This window comes from Podarcis cretensis (genome assembly GCF_951804945.1).
Source record: "Podarcis cretensis genome assembly, chromosome: Z".
In the NCBI taxonomy this organism is placed as follows: domain Eukaryota; kingdom Metazoa; phylum Chordata; class Lepidosauria; order Squamata; family Lacertidae; genus Podarcis; species Podarcis cretensis.
In genome coordinates, this window is record NC_137184.1 from 46,610,290 (window position 1) to 46,623,253 (window position 12,964).

Here is a 12,964-nt window from a genome sequence, read left to right on the forward strand (position 1 = left end):
AATATTTACAGCCTTCTAGCACAAGACAGAAATATTTTTCTTAAGGGGGAAAAAGGGGATTGAATTCCTGTTTCTTGCCACAGTTTTAATCTCCAGCTGCTATTGAAGATTTATTTGGTTTTCTGTTTCTGTGGCTTTGTACTAGTTCTCTGATGAGTTGTTTTAAAATGCATATTTTGTTTGATTCCTGATCCTTATTTGGGCTTTTTTGGGGTTGGGGTGGGGAGTTATCTTCTACCTCCGCTGTGAGAAGTTTTATCTGTTTGGCCACTATGAGAAAAGGACATTGGACTAGATGGGCTCTAGTTGTTGTTCTCTAGTGGCAGGATATAAATCTGGAATGAACATAGTTAAGACAGTAAAAGTATGAGACTCTCAATCTCAGGGTTGTGGGTTCGAGCCCCAAGTTGGACAGAAAGATTTCTGCATTGCAGGGGGTTGGACTGGATGACCCCCAGGGTCCTTCCCAACTCTATGATTCTATGTGCCTCAGTTGTCGTTTCGCTGCGGCACCACCATGGCTTGGCTTAGTGTAGCTGCAGAGAACATTTTCCAGCTCAAGGGATGCATTTCATCCTGGACAATCTTCCAAGGCCACATGGCTGCGATGGGGCCAGAGGCAAAAGAGAGATTTCACTGAGATTTGACAAAGCAAGTGGGAGGGATGCTCTGTGTGTGAGAACCCCATGGTTCAAAATAATGTTACACACCACCCCAGTCTCCGAGCACTGCAAGATTCTAGGGGTTCCAGGCACTCACAAGGGGTTTGTGATTCCTTTTGGAAATGTGGGACAGCAGAGACTGTGGTGTTTTGCTCTAATCCTCTATCTGGTGATCTTCTATCTGATGCTCTTGGCTCTTTTCCAAGTCCCTTCTGCAGATCTTCTTCGTATTTATACAAAAACTTTACTTTATCTTCTGCTGATCTTATTTTTATTTTCCTTCCTTTGAAACTGAAGGATAGACCTTGGGGAAACCCCCACCTAAAGGTGATTTTATTCCTTCTCAGCAGGGCAACCAATTCTCCGTAGTTAGGCCTAGGATCCAAAAGATATTTCGGGACGTCTTTAAAAATTTCCACTCTTGACTGTTGTACTTCTAGGTTCTTCTGATAGTGCCAACCCAATATTCTATCTCTCTCTTCTTTAGTTCGAAGGGTGATCAAACAGTCTCTTATTCTGTTCTTCTCTTTTTTCCCTCCTCTTCCAAGTCTGAAGGCCCTCACAATTTTAATCTCTTCTTGACCCAAGTCCAAGTCCCAAAAGTCAGCAAATTCCTGTGTGAGGAAGTCTATCAAGCTTTCCTTCTCCAATTCAGGTAGGGCTCTGATCCTCAGATTCGTCTGTTTTTCTTTAAGTTCAATCATAGCAAGCGTCAACTTATGTTCATCAAGTTGCCTCTGTAAAGCTGGGACTCTCTCTCTCTCGAGTTGTGTTACTTTGCATTCAGCAGCAACGACTTTCTCCCTGGCTTCTTCCGCAGTCTGCCGTATCAACATAGATTCCTGTATCAATTTCTGGATGGTTTCTGTATTGGTATTCACCTTTTGTCCCAGATTATTTATACTTTCTGTATTTAAGTCAATTTTAGTAGTTGCAGCATCCACTTTCACATTTATCGCGTCTGTTTTCTTGTTAAGCTGTTCCAGTGAATCATTTATCTTATTTAATGCAACCGCTAAGGCCTCTTCTGTCGACATTCCTCTTGGTTTTGAGTGTACTGGTGCAAAAGCAGCTGCAGAAGAAGCAGGGGGGCCTGATGTTGAGCCTCTCCTGGGTTGCTGCAAAGTCCTCCCAGACTTTAATGTTTTTTCTGCTGTTGACTGGTCTGTTTTTTCCTTTCCATTTGCCATAGCACTTAAAAGATTCAAGGTCAGTCCCAGAGTCTCACAGTTTTTTATCTTGCAGCTGGAAATTCCCCTAGCCCAGCTCTTGTAGAGCAACCAGTTTCAGAGGCTTCCACTAGGGGGAAACAGTTTCTATTTATATTAATCAATAATGTCCTCTTTTAAACACAGTTCAAAGAATCCAAAGTTAGTTTCAGTTTTCAGTTACTTTTACTCCTTTTTATTTATTTATTTTTTTAAGATAATATTTATTAAAGATTTTCAAATATAACAAAAAAAAGAAAAACATCCAAATTTAAGGCCTTATTTTCAATATCATCTTTCCAGGACTTCCCCCTCCCCACCCCCTCTTGTATTCCAATTCTTTCAAATAGATTCAACAAATTCTTACCCCAAATTTTAAAATTATTATCATTAACCCAATTTAAAAAATATTTTCCCATCCCCTAAAATCGACCTGTTCCCTTCCACGAGTTCCCCTCTTTAATATAAGATACAGATTAACATAAAAGAATTAAAAAAAGAATAAAATATAATTTAACACCCTTTGGATTCCAAATTTCCCTCCCCCCTTTCCCGGTTGCGTTCCCAATGTCCATCAAATCCACTGTCTCCTGGAGCTCCCACATCTGAACCATAATCTAAGCCATAATCCTTCACCAGTTCGCTTTGCCGTCTTTTTAGTAATCTTTACCGTCTTTTAATCATCTTTAATTTCAAATGTCCAATCTTAGAAAGGGTCTATCTTCCAACTTTGTCCAGTTCTTGTTTTTCTTGTTGTTCTTGATGTTCTCTCTTCTCTTTTTTTCTCTCTTTTTTTCCCCCTGCTCTCCTGCACAAATGTTCTAATTCCAAAAAGCTTGTAATTCCTCTACAGAGGCTTTGTTATTCAGGAACAAAACATTACGTCAAGTCCCTTCCATTCTTCAATAGATAAATCTATTGTCTCCTTTAGTGTGTAGACCTCTGTAGACAAAATAGTGTTCCATTTCTGCAGTTTCCCAGGAGATAAAATGTCTGATTCAAATTCCATGCCAGCGATACTTGTAATAACCCACAGCTCCTCTAGAGGGATTATAGTAACTCAGTTTCATTCCCGATCTCACCCACCAGTCAAAGTAACTTATTATTCCTTGTTTTAAACAGTTTATATCCAATTTATAACAAATGTAACCAGCAAAGTCCTCGTAACAAAGTTCTCTTTTTGTTCTTCAGTTTTGGCAGCTCCTTTGACAGCTGTCAAAACCTCTATTTCTCCTCTCCAGGCTCTCTCACGAATCACTCCCGGGGCTTCCGGGGGGGGTTGTATTTTAATTCACATTCCACTCTTCTCCTCCAGCCCAGCTTATAATTTTCCATCGCGAAATTAATATCTTTATCAAAAGAAAAGGTTGCGCTCGATCTTAGTTGTCAGGTCCTTTGCTTTAGCTCCTCTACAACAGGGGGGAGGTTGACTTCCTTTTTATACCTCCCCCGCTCGCTCCGAATTTAAGAAAAAAATTATTCCCCTTTTTAATCCAAGTTCCAATTACTCACGGGTTGTTCTTTTAAGTCCAGATTTTCAATGGAAGAAGTCAGCGCTCTCCGCCAAATGGCATGCAGCTTCGCTCGGCAGGGGAAGCGGAGGACTCACAGCACCCCCCCCCCGTCACCCGCTCCGCAGCCTTTAAAAAGGCTCCTTCGCGTGGTCGGGGGGGCGCAAATGGTGCCAGCCGAGTCACCATGCCCATGGGTTTCAGCGCCCATGGTTTTTGAGGGTCCCCGCGTCGCCGGCGCGGTAGAACCCAGCCCCTGCCGAGCAGACTCCCTCCGGAGCTCGGAGGGAGTCCGCCATTCGGCGATGGCGCCAACCCGGAAGTTCTACTTTTACTCCTTTTTAGAAGCAGCCGGAGACAGTAGAAAAAATGTATTTCTCCTATTAGCTAGCTGTCAATGAATGTTCTAAGCGCTGTCAATGAACATTCCAAAAGACGTCAGTCCTGCTAGCAGCCCGTTTCCAGGGTCAGAGCGGGGGTATTTTAAATCTCTTCGCTCTCTCCTGCAGGCATATTCAGTCCACAACTTCCCCCCCTTTTCTCCTGCCTCCAAAGGGGGGGGTTAATGTTCTTTACCGATGGAAATTTAGTCTTTTACAATAGGCTTTCCAAGACTTCAGCTTGCAGCCTCATTGCTTCAGTCTATTTACAAAAGGGGAAGGCGGACTTCCTGTATAGAACCTCCCCATTACGATACCAAATTAAACGTTTAAAGATCCAATTCTCCCGCCTCAGCTCTACTCACGGGTAGTTACTTTAGATTCAAATTGTCCACAAGAAAAAGTCTGCGCTCTCTGGCAACAGTTATGCGGCTTTGCTCCGTGGAAAAAGCAGACAATTCAAAGCACTGTGCCACTCACCCCACGTCGCTCCGGACCCCCAAAACCGGGTTTCCCCACGAGTAAGAGAGGCGCAAAAGGTGCTCGCCGAATCCCACGTTCACAGGCTTCTCCTGCCTGTGATTTTTGTGGGTCTCCGCCTTTGCCGTGGCGGCCAGTCCCAAATTCCCACGGGGCAAATTCCTCCCGATCAGAGGAATTCCGCCATTACCGGAGGCACTTTTCACAGATGTGTTGTTGCAACATTGCAAAGATGTTGTTTCCAACATCTTGGGAAATGCTAGTTTTGCTGGGTTTACGGGGGGGGGGGGGGGAGCCTCAGGTCCAGGGGCTCCAATGTCTCCTTCTGGGCCCCAGTATCTTTCAATGTCTCCTTCCGGGTCCCTTTAGGGTTCTTCTCAGGTCACGCCCCCTTACTGGCCATGCTATGCACCCTCCTGGAGAGCTCTTGCCTGGCCCTTGCCTGGCCTGGAACATCTTCTTGAAAATTCTAATGATGCCCCTTGCTTGCATGGGTGGAGGATGGCGAGGGGCATCTGTGAGTGTGTGAACTAGCCTGCTTTGCAAAGGTAAAAAATTAGCATTTGTTGCTCCGTCCACTTTGGCCTTTGGCCCTGACCAGCACTAGCATGCACCCCCAGGAAGTTTGCCCGTAAGGGAATTGGGTTTTTTGGTGTTTTTTTAAAAGGTACCAGCAGGACAGCAGCAGGAGAAAGAGAGAGAGGAGAGAAGGAAGAAAATAATAGAAAAATAAGTTAGTTGTAGCTACATATGGCAACTCCCACCAAGTGCCATATGTGGGGGAACAGTTAATTCTTCTAACAAGAGGTGGGGATGCGAGAAGTGGAAATGCTGTTTCGCAGCCTAATGTGACTGTCACTGAGGCAGAATTGCTTCTGAATATCTCTTGATTTCTGCGCCACAGCAGGGGCTTGATAGAAAACCAAAGCAGATGCCTGGATTTTATCTAGCCATCAGAAGTGGATGATTTTTACATAATGTGGAATGGTGAAATGTCAATTGTGGCATTCCAGCATTCCCCCCCCCCCCCAAGGCCCGCTTTGCCCTCCACTGAGTCATGCTGGCAGTCCCTATCAATCAAGCGTAAATGGTTATTATTTATTGGATCTATACCCTTCCATTTACTCGGCAGCAAACAAGGATGCAACTTGAAAACAAAGCAAAAACATGCTGGAACGGTTAAGGCATTCTAAACAAAAGCAATTGCATTTTAAAAAAACCCCTAAAGGAGCTACAGCGGAAAACATTCCTCCATCCCGTGGTCATGGGGTTGCCAGGACCAGCATTCTGCAGCCACCAAATGCCTTGGGAAACCCATGATTTGATTTTTTTTAAAGGTAATAATGCTGGAGATAGCCACATCTCACTGATGACCCAGCACCTTGTGGAATGCCAAAGCTTAGCCATGCACTGGCAGACCGTGAAGATAAATCCGACAGGGTTTTGCTGAGAGACGAAACAGGGAAGGTTGACAAGGAGCAGGCAGGTTGGGAGAAACTGCTTCTGAGCTGCGTTTGGCTGGTGGTGCTGGGTGCTTATAAATAAATCCTCATGCAGAAGGTTTTAACACATCCCCAGAAGAAAAGACAAGCCCACTGGGTGTGGCTTGTTGGGCCAGCCACTGACTGCATACAGACTATACCAACAAATTCTGGGAACTGTAGTTTACCCCTCACAGAGCTACAATTCCCAGCACCTTTAACTATAGTTCCCCAGGATTCTTTCAGGGAGGGGGTTTGCTCTGGGTGTACTTCAAAGGTATGGTGTGTACACAGCTGTCTTCTGGTCTTATGAGTGTAAAATGGATGGTGGGAAGCAACCATTGATGCCACTTTTGAGCTCCTAGGCAGGAAACCGGGATATAAATATAGAGATATATAAATGATGGTGCACGCTCAGATGTACTCTTTTCTTGGCTATCCCTGGCCTTACATGCCTTGGAGAAAGCTAGACGCCCTGGATGTCAGAGAATCCTAACATTTTAGAGTTGGAAAGGACCACAAGGGTCATCAAATCCAACCCCTTTGCAATCCTTTGCCCAGTTTGGGGCTTGAACCCATGTCCATGAGATTAAGAGTCTCATGCTCTACCAACTGAGCCCTCTCTCTCTCTCTCTCTCTCTCTCTCTCTCTCTCTCTCTGTGTGTGTGTGTGTGTGTGTCTGTCTGTCTGTCTGTCTGTCTGTGTGTGTGGCAAGGAAGCACCCTACCGCGTCTTGAAATCCCTGTTTCTTGGGATACCCTTAGTACTCATAATGGGCCTGATATGACAGTCTTGGAGCAACCTCTCTCTGGCTGTCCTACCTCACAGGGCTTTTGTAAGGGCAAAATGTTAGCGTGAAAGCCAGGCATGCCACCATAAGCTCCTGACAGGAAAGGATGACATATGCGGACAGGCACAGAGGCACCGCCCCCCTCCCCCCCATCAAACCCTTATTTCCAGCAAGTAAAACTCTGGGCAAAGGGTAGGAAGGACTGCATCTCAGCAGTGGAGCTGCTTTGCGTGCAGAAGGTTCCAGGTCCAATCCCCGCTGGCATCTCCACGCAGCACTGGAAATGAGTCCGTGCCTGACACCCTGGACAGCCGCTGCCATTCAGGGTAGGCAATACTGAGCTACACAGCTGCCCATGTTCCTGGAATCATAGAATTGTAGAGTTGGGAGGGTCCCCTGAAGGTCGTCAACTCCAACACCCTGCAGTGCAGGAATCTCAACAAAATCATAATAGAACCCATATCCCGGCTTCCCGCAGGGTTCGTCAAGCTCTGACAGACCCTTGTGGAGAAGGAGCCATTTGCGTCCTACTACTAACAGACCAATGTGTGTGCGCGCGCGCGCCAGCGCTCTACTGCCTGCAGGAGAGAAGGCACTCTGCGCACGCCCCGACGCTCTTTGCTCCCGCCCCGAGTTTTGAAGCGACGCTGAAGGAGGCGTGAGGAAGGGGGCGGCTGAGTGCGCGCAGGCTTCGGCAGCGGGCAGCTGGCTTTCCTTCTCCTCCTCCTCCTCCCCTCCGCACCTCGGGGACTCCCGGCTCGGCTGGGGGTGGTGCTCCCGAGTCCCGACCCTGCCTGCCTTGCCGCCGCCGCCGCCGCCGCCTGCCACTTCCCCTTCCTTGCGCCGCCCGCCTGCGATCCAGCTCCGGGTCAGAGCGCGGCGCCTCCCCGGCCCTCCGTCTGCTGCACCCAGCGGCGGCGATTGCTGCCAACATGGGACGTTCGCGGAGCAGAGCCTGAGCAGCCGGGTGAGTGCTTGGCCGCCCCCTCCTTCTTCTCCAACTTTTCCTCCGATCCCCCCCTAAGCCCCTCCATTCATGGGCTCGGTGTCGCCCCACCGCCGCGTTCGCCTCGCCTTTCCTGCGCCCCCTCTTCTCCATAGCAGGGGCGCCCATACTTTGCGCGCCTCAGCAAGCCCCTTCTGCGCCCCCGCCATCTCCGCTTGCAGATACCCAGATGTCTGCCTGCGCCCTTCAAGTCTCTCATCCACCTTCCCTTTACTTCTCTTCAGCTGGTCTCTTCTGAGATCTGTCCCTCGGTTGGGAGGCTTACTTTCCCCTCTCTGGCCGGTGAGTGCTCGGTCTTTAGCTCTTTCCTGCCCGGACCTACATACGAGGGTCAGCTTGTCCCCATGCTTCCCCCTCCAGGCTTCTAACTTCCTGCGCCCTCCTTCCTTCTTCCTCACTAGGGTCTCTTGCCTCGTCTGCTTGCCTTCCCTCCCCGCTTTATTACACAGCTTCTACCCTGCAGCGGGCAAGAGGAGGGGGCACTCCGCACGGGGACTTTACAGAGCAGGAACTGGAGCAGGTCCCTGCCCAGATGAGCTTACAAGGCTAAAATTGGACACACGGGAAACAGCAGTGGAGGCACTGCTAAGCAGGAGCACAGTATGGGGCTATTTCAATTGCACATGCTTTGGGAGAGTTACAGGTTTGCATGGGACTGCCTTGGTCTCTATCACTTCTTTCTCAGTGGGGGATGTGAAAGATCACCAGAGTACCCCACTTTGCCACACCCAAACCAACACCCCCAGTGAAACATCCCCTATCCATTGCATCCACAGATGTCTGCCTTTTCTGTCCATTCTGGCATGTGCTGAGTGTTTGCGTTTTCTGTGTCTGACTTCTTATGATCCACACCTCCCAGGTGTATGTGGCTTTTCTGCATGAAACTGCCATAGAGGTGGGGAAAATTTATGGCTCTCCAGATGTTACTGGACTAAAAACTCTGCAAGAGCAATACTGAGATGGGGGGGCGCTGACTGACAGCCAGGTCAACCCCTGGACTGATTGTACATAAGAAGGCAGTGGGGGGGGGGTACCTGGGGGCCAAATGAGCTTGGTGGCCAACGGCCTGCATTGAAAGGCTGAAAATTCCAGAAACTGAGATAAATGTGTTTCTTCCAAACCAACCTCTGATAGACTCATAATTTGTGTGAGTGTTTTCTCAAAGAAGATTATACAGTATATGAAAGGCTGTCTGTATTGCACAGCAGCCCATATTTTGGAGTTGGGAACAATTCACTTACCTGAATTTCCTTTAAAAAACAAAAACAAAAACCCCCAAACCCAGCCAAGTTTCTAGCTTTTAGGAATACCTAGAAAATTATATTTTATATACATGTTGCGGGTATGTATGTTAAGTGCAGTGCACACCTAGCCTGGTTGTTTGTTGTTGGCATCTGTCTGTCTCAGGAGACAATGGAGGAGTGCGCCTTTGGGGGTGAGGTCAATCTGTTGGGAGATTGCAGCGCCTGCTGTGATTGTAGAGACCAATACGGAAGAGACATGTTTTGTTGCAGCTGGGGCAGATGAAGGCATCCAGTTCTGCTACTGCATAGAAGCAAAATGCTGAAAGGGAGCTTTCAGGAAAGATCTGTGAGCAGAATATTGTACTCCTGCTGGCTCCTGGTGGGTTGTTTCTGAAAAAGAAAATCCACAAGACATGAACAGTTATGACACAGTGTCTTTTGTGTGAAGACCTGTACACCAGCCGTAGATAGGTTGAATTCAGTCTTGCTTCTCCATTATTCATGGGCCACCTGTGAGTATTCAAGCAGGAATGGTTCCTCAGGATCTCTGAACAGTTAAGGCAGAGCTCAATGTCGGTACCAACACCTGACCAATGAGGAATTTGTCAGCAAATGGCAGAAAACCATGGCTAAAAAAGCCACCTCTATTGGTCTGTCACCCCCCCAACTTTATTACGTGGGTTATGAAGGCGCCCAAAAGACGTAAAGCAAAGATGATGGGATAATGCACACAGTGACTTGCGATCTCGATCACACGCAGTCTGTAGTCCGCTGGCAGTAGGAGTACAATATGGGCATGTCTTTAAGTTAACATCTTACATTAAAAACCTGACAGTACCAAACTATTGAAGGTTTTTCACCAAAGCCAGACTAAATGTCTTTCCTTCTGCAGTGTTGGATGGCAGGTTGAGAGGAGTTCCCTACCAGGACAGACTTTGCTCGTGTGCTCAAGACATCGATTCCATAAAACATACTTTGTTGCACTGTGCAAAATATGAGCAAGCTAGGGCTGAACTGATAATACCCTTGCTGGTACCTTTCCCGGGAAAATCAGAGGCTCACTATGTCAGGTTCCTATTGGAAGACTGGACAAATGCTGGAACAATAGCTGTGGCAAAGTTTTTATTGGTGGTTGCAAGAACCAATGATCCCTATATTCTGAACAAATTGCTTGTTTAACCTGGCGGTAGGCTGTATGAATTGTGTATTGCTTTGTAAAGATATGTTGGGTCTCTGGACCATAATAAAGATTGTTGTTGTTGTTGCTTTTTTAAAACAAACAAACAAACAAACAGGAATGCAAGAAGAGCCCTCCGGGATCAGACCAAAGGGGGCCCCATCTAGGCAGGTGGGAGCTTGGTGGGGTATTTAACATTTGTATGTTTTAAAGCCTGGTTGCAAGTTCTTTTTGATTCTACAGTTTTATGTTTTGTAAACCACTTTGAGGGTGTGTGTTTTTTTACACAAGGAAACGGTGTATAAACACCATGAAATGACTGAATGAATGAATAAATAACGCCATTTGCATCTTCTCTGACCATTGGCTAAGCCAGCTGGGGACTATGGGGGTTCGAGGTTACCAGCATGAGTCTGACCAAGCTGCGGGGGGCAGTGGAGGACAGGAGTGCCTGGCGTTCTCTGGTCCATGGGGTCACGAAGAGTCGGACACGACTAAACGACTAAACAACAACAAAAGTCCAAGAACTCCTTGGGGGTTAAAGAACACTGACCATTATAATGGATAGCCAAAACAGTGCCTTCTAGATATTGTTGGATCCCAGGCCTGATCAGCCCCAAACAACATATCCCATGGTCAGGACCCCACCATGTTGACTGACTCTGGTTGGTTGGTTGGTTGGTTGGTTGACTGGCAGCCACCCTTTAGAGTCTCCGACAGAGGAAAGAAGAGGCCAGTGATTGAACCTGGGATCTTCTGCATGCAAGACAGGTGCTTTACTACTGAGCTACAGCCGCTCCTCTAAATAAAGTGTTCATGTCAACACTGTGATGCAGCAGCAAAAAGAGGGCAAATGCTATTCTAGGCTGCATCAACAGAAGTCTAGCGTCCAGATGAAGGGAAATTATAGTACCACTTGGCTATAGTACCACTTCTGCCTTGGTCAGACCACACCTGGAATACTGTGTCCAGTTCTGGGTGCCACAATTTAGGAAGGATGTTGACAAACTGGAAGGTGTGCAGAGGAAGGCAACCAAGATGATAAAGGGTCTGGAAACGAAGGCTGATGAGGAAAGGTTGAAGGAGCTGGGTATGTTTAGTCTGGAGAAGAGGAGACTGAGCAGATATGATAGCCATTTCAAATATCTCAAGGGCTGTCACATGGAAGAGGGAGCATGCTTGTTTTCCTCCTGTTCCATAGAGTAGGACCTGAACCAATGGCTTTAAGTTACAAGAAAGGAGATTCTGACTAAACATCAGGAAGAACTTTATGATGGTAAGAGCTGTTCTGCATTGGAACGGTCTCCCTCGGGAGGTTGCAGACTCTCCTTCCTTTAAGCAGAGGTTGGAAGGCTATCTGTCTTGAATGCTCTTGTTGAGATTTCTGCATTGCAGTGGGGTTGGACTAGTAGATGATTGTTTGGGGTTTCTTCCAACCCTAAGATTCTGTGATTCTATGTGAGCGAACATCTGCCTGTTCCTGCTCCACAACTGCTCCCATGGATGAAAGCATTTATGGTTCAAAAGTCACACAGAGAGGGAGAGAGAACACACAGGCATTTTTATAGAAGCATAGGGTGCACTTCAATCTAAACATCTCTAAAGGGTCACCTGCAGCTATTATTATTTAAATGAATTTATGTAGCCACTAATGGGACGCAGGTGGCGCTGTGGGTAAAAGCCTCAGTGCCTAGGGCTTGCTGATCGAAAGGTCGGTGGTTCGAATCCCTGCGGCGGGGTGCGCTCCCGCTGCTCGGTCCCAGCGCCTGCCAACCTAGCAGTTCGAAAGCACCTCCGGGTGCAAGTAGATAAATAGGGACCGCTTACTAGCGGGAAGGTAAACGGCGTTTCCGTGTGCGGCTCTGGCTCACCAGAGCAGCGATGTCGCGCTGGCCACGTGACCCGGAAGTGTCTCCGGACAGCGCTGGCCCCTGGCCTCTTGAGTGAGATGGGCGCACCAACCCCAGAGTCTGGCAAGACTGGCCCGTACGGGCAGGGGTACCTTTACCTTTATGTAGCCACTAAGGGACGCGGGTGGCGCTGTGGGTAAAACCTCAGCGCCTAGGACTTGCCAATTGTATGGTCAGTGGTTCGAATCCCCGCGGCGGGGTGAGCTCCCATCGTTCGGTCCCAGCTCCTCCCCACCTAGCAGTTCGAAAGCACTCTTAAGTGCAAGTAGATAAATAGGTACCACTTTATAGCGGGAAGGTAAATGGCGTTTCCGTGTGCTGCGCTGGTGCAGGCTCACCAGAGCAGCTTCGTCACACTGGCCACGTGACTCCGGACAGCGCTGGCCCCCGGCCTCTTAAGCAAGATGGGCGCGCAACCCCAGAGTCGGTCACGACTGGCCCATATGGGCAGGGGTACCTTTACCTTTTACCTTATGTAGCCACTTGGGATGCGGGTGGCGCTGTGGGTTAAACCACAGAGCCTAGGACTTGCCGATCAGAAGGTCGGCGGTTCAAATCACTGCAACGGAGTGAGCTCCCATTGCTCGGTCCCTGCTCGTGCCCACCTAGCAGTTCAAAAGCACGTCAAAATGCAAGTAGATAAATAGGTACCGCTCTGGCAGGAAGGTAAACGGTGTTTCCGTGCGCTGCTCTGGTTCGCCAGAAGCAGCTTAGTCATGCTGGCCACATGACCCGGAAGATGTATGCTGGCTCCCTCAGCCAATAAAGCGACATGAGCGCCGCAACCCCAGACTGGACCTAATGGTCAGGGGTCCCTTTAACTTTATGTATCCACTTATTAGGACGCAGGTGGCGCTGTGGGTTAAAACCTCAGCGCCTAGGACTTGCCGATCGAAAGGTCGGCGGTTCGAATCCCTGCGGCGGGGTGCGCTCCCGCTGCTTGGTCCCAGCGCCTGCCAACCTAGCAGTTCGAAAGCACCTCCGGGTGCAAGTAGATAAATAGGGACCGCTTACCAGCGGGAAGGTAAACGGCGTTTCCGTGTGCGGCTCTGGCTCTGGCTCTGGCCAGAGCAGCGATGTCACGCTGGCCACGTGACCCGGAAGTGTCTCCGGAC

At 48.3% G+C, this 12,964-nt stretch overlaps 1 protein-coding gene across 3 annotated transcripts in view; it reads left to right on the forward strand.

Moving 5' to 3' along the window:
* ARHGEF6 (Rac/Cdc42 guanine nucleotide exchange factor 6) overlaps nt 1-12,964 on the forward strand; it is an 81,272-nt gene that overhangs the window by 13,473 nt on the left and 54,835 nt on the right. The window contains exon 1 of one of the 3 annotated variants that reach the window (XM_079962765.1): nt 7,254-7,479. The exons of the other annotated variants lie outside the window; for them this stretch is intronic. The gene's annotated coding sequence lies outside the window, so the exon portion shown is untranslated. Of the gene's footprint in view, nt 1-7,253; nt 7,480-12,964 lie in introns of those variants that run through there. 3 annotated transcript variants of the gene reach the window in all.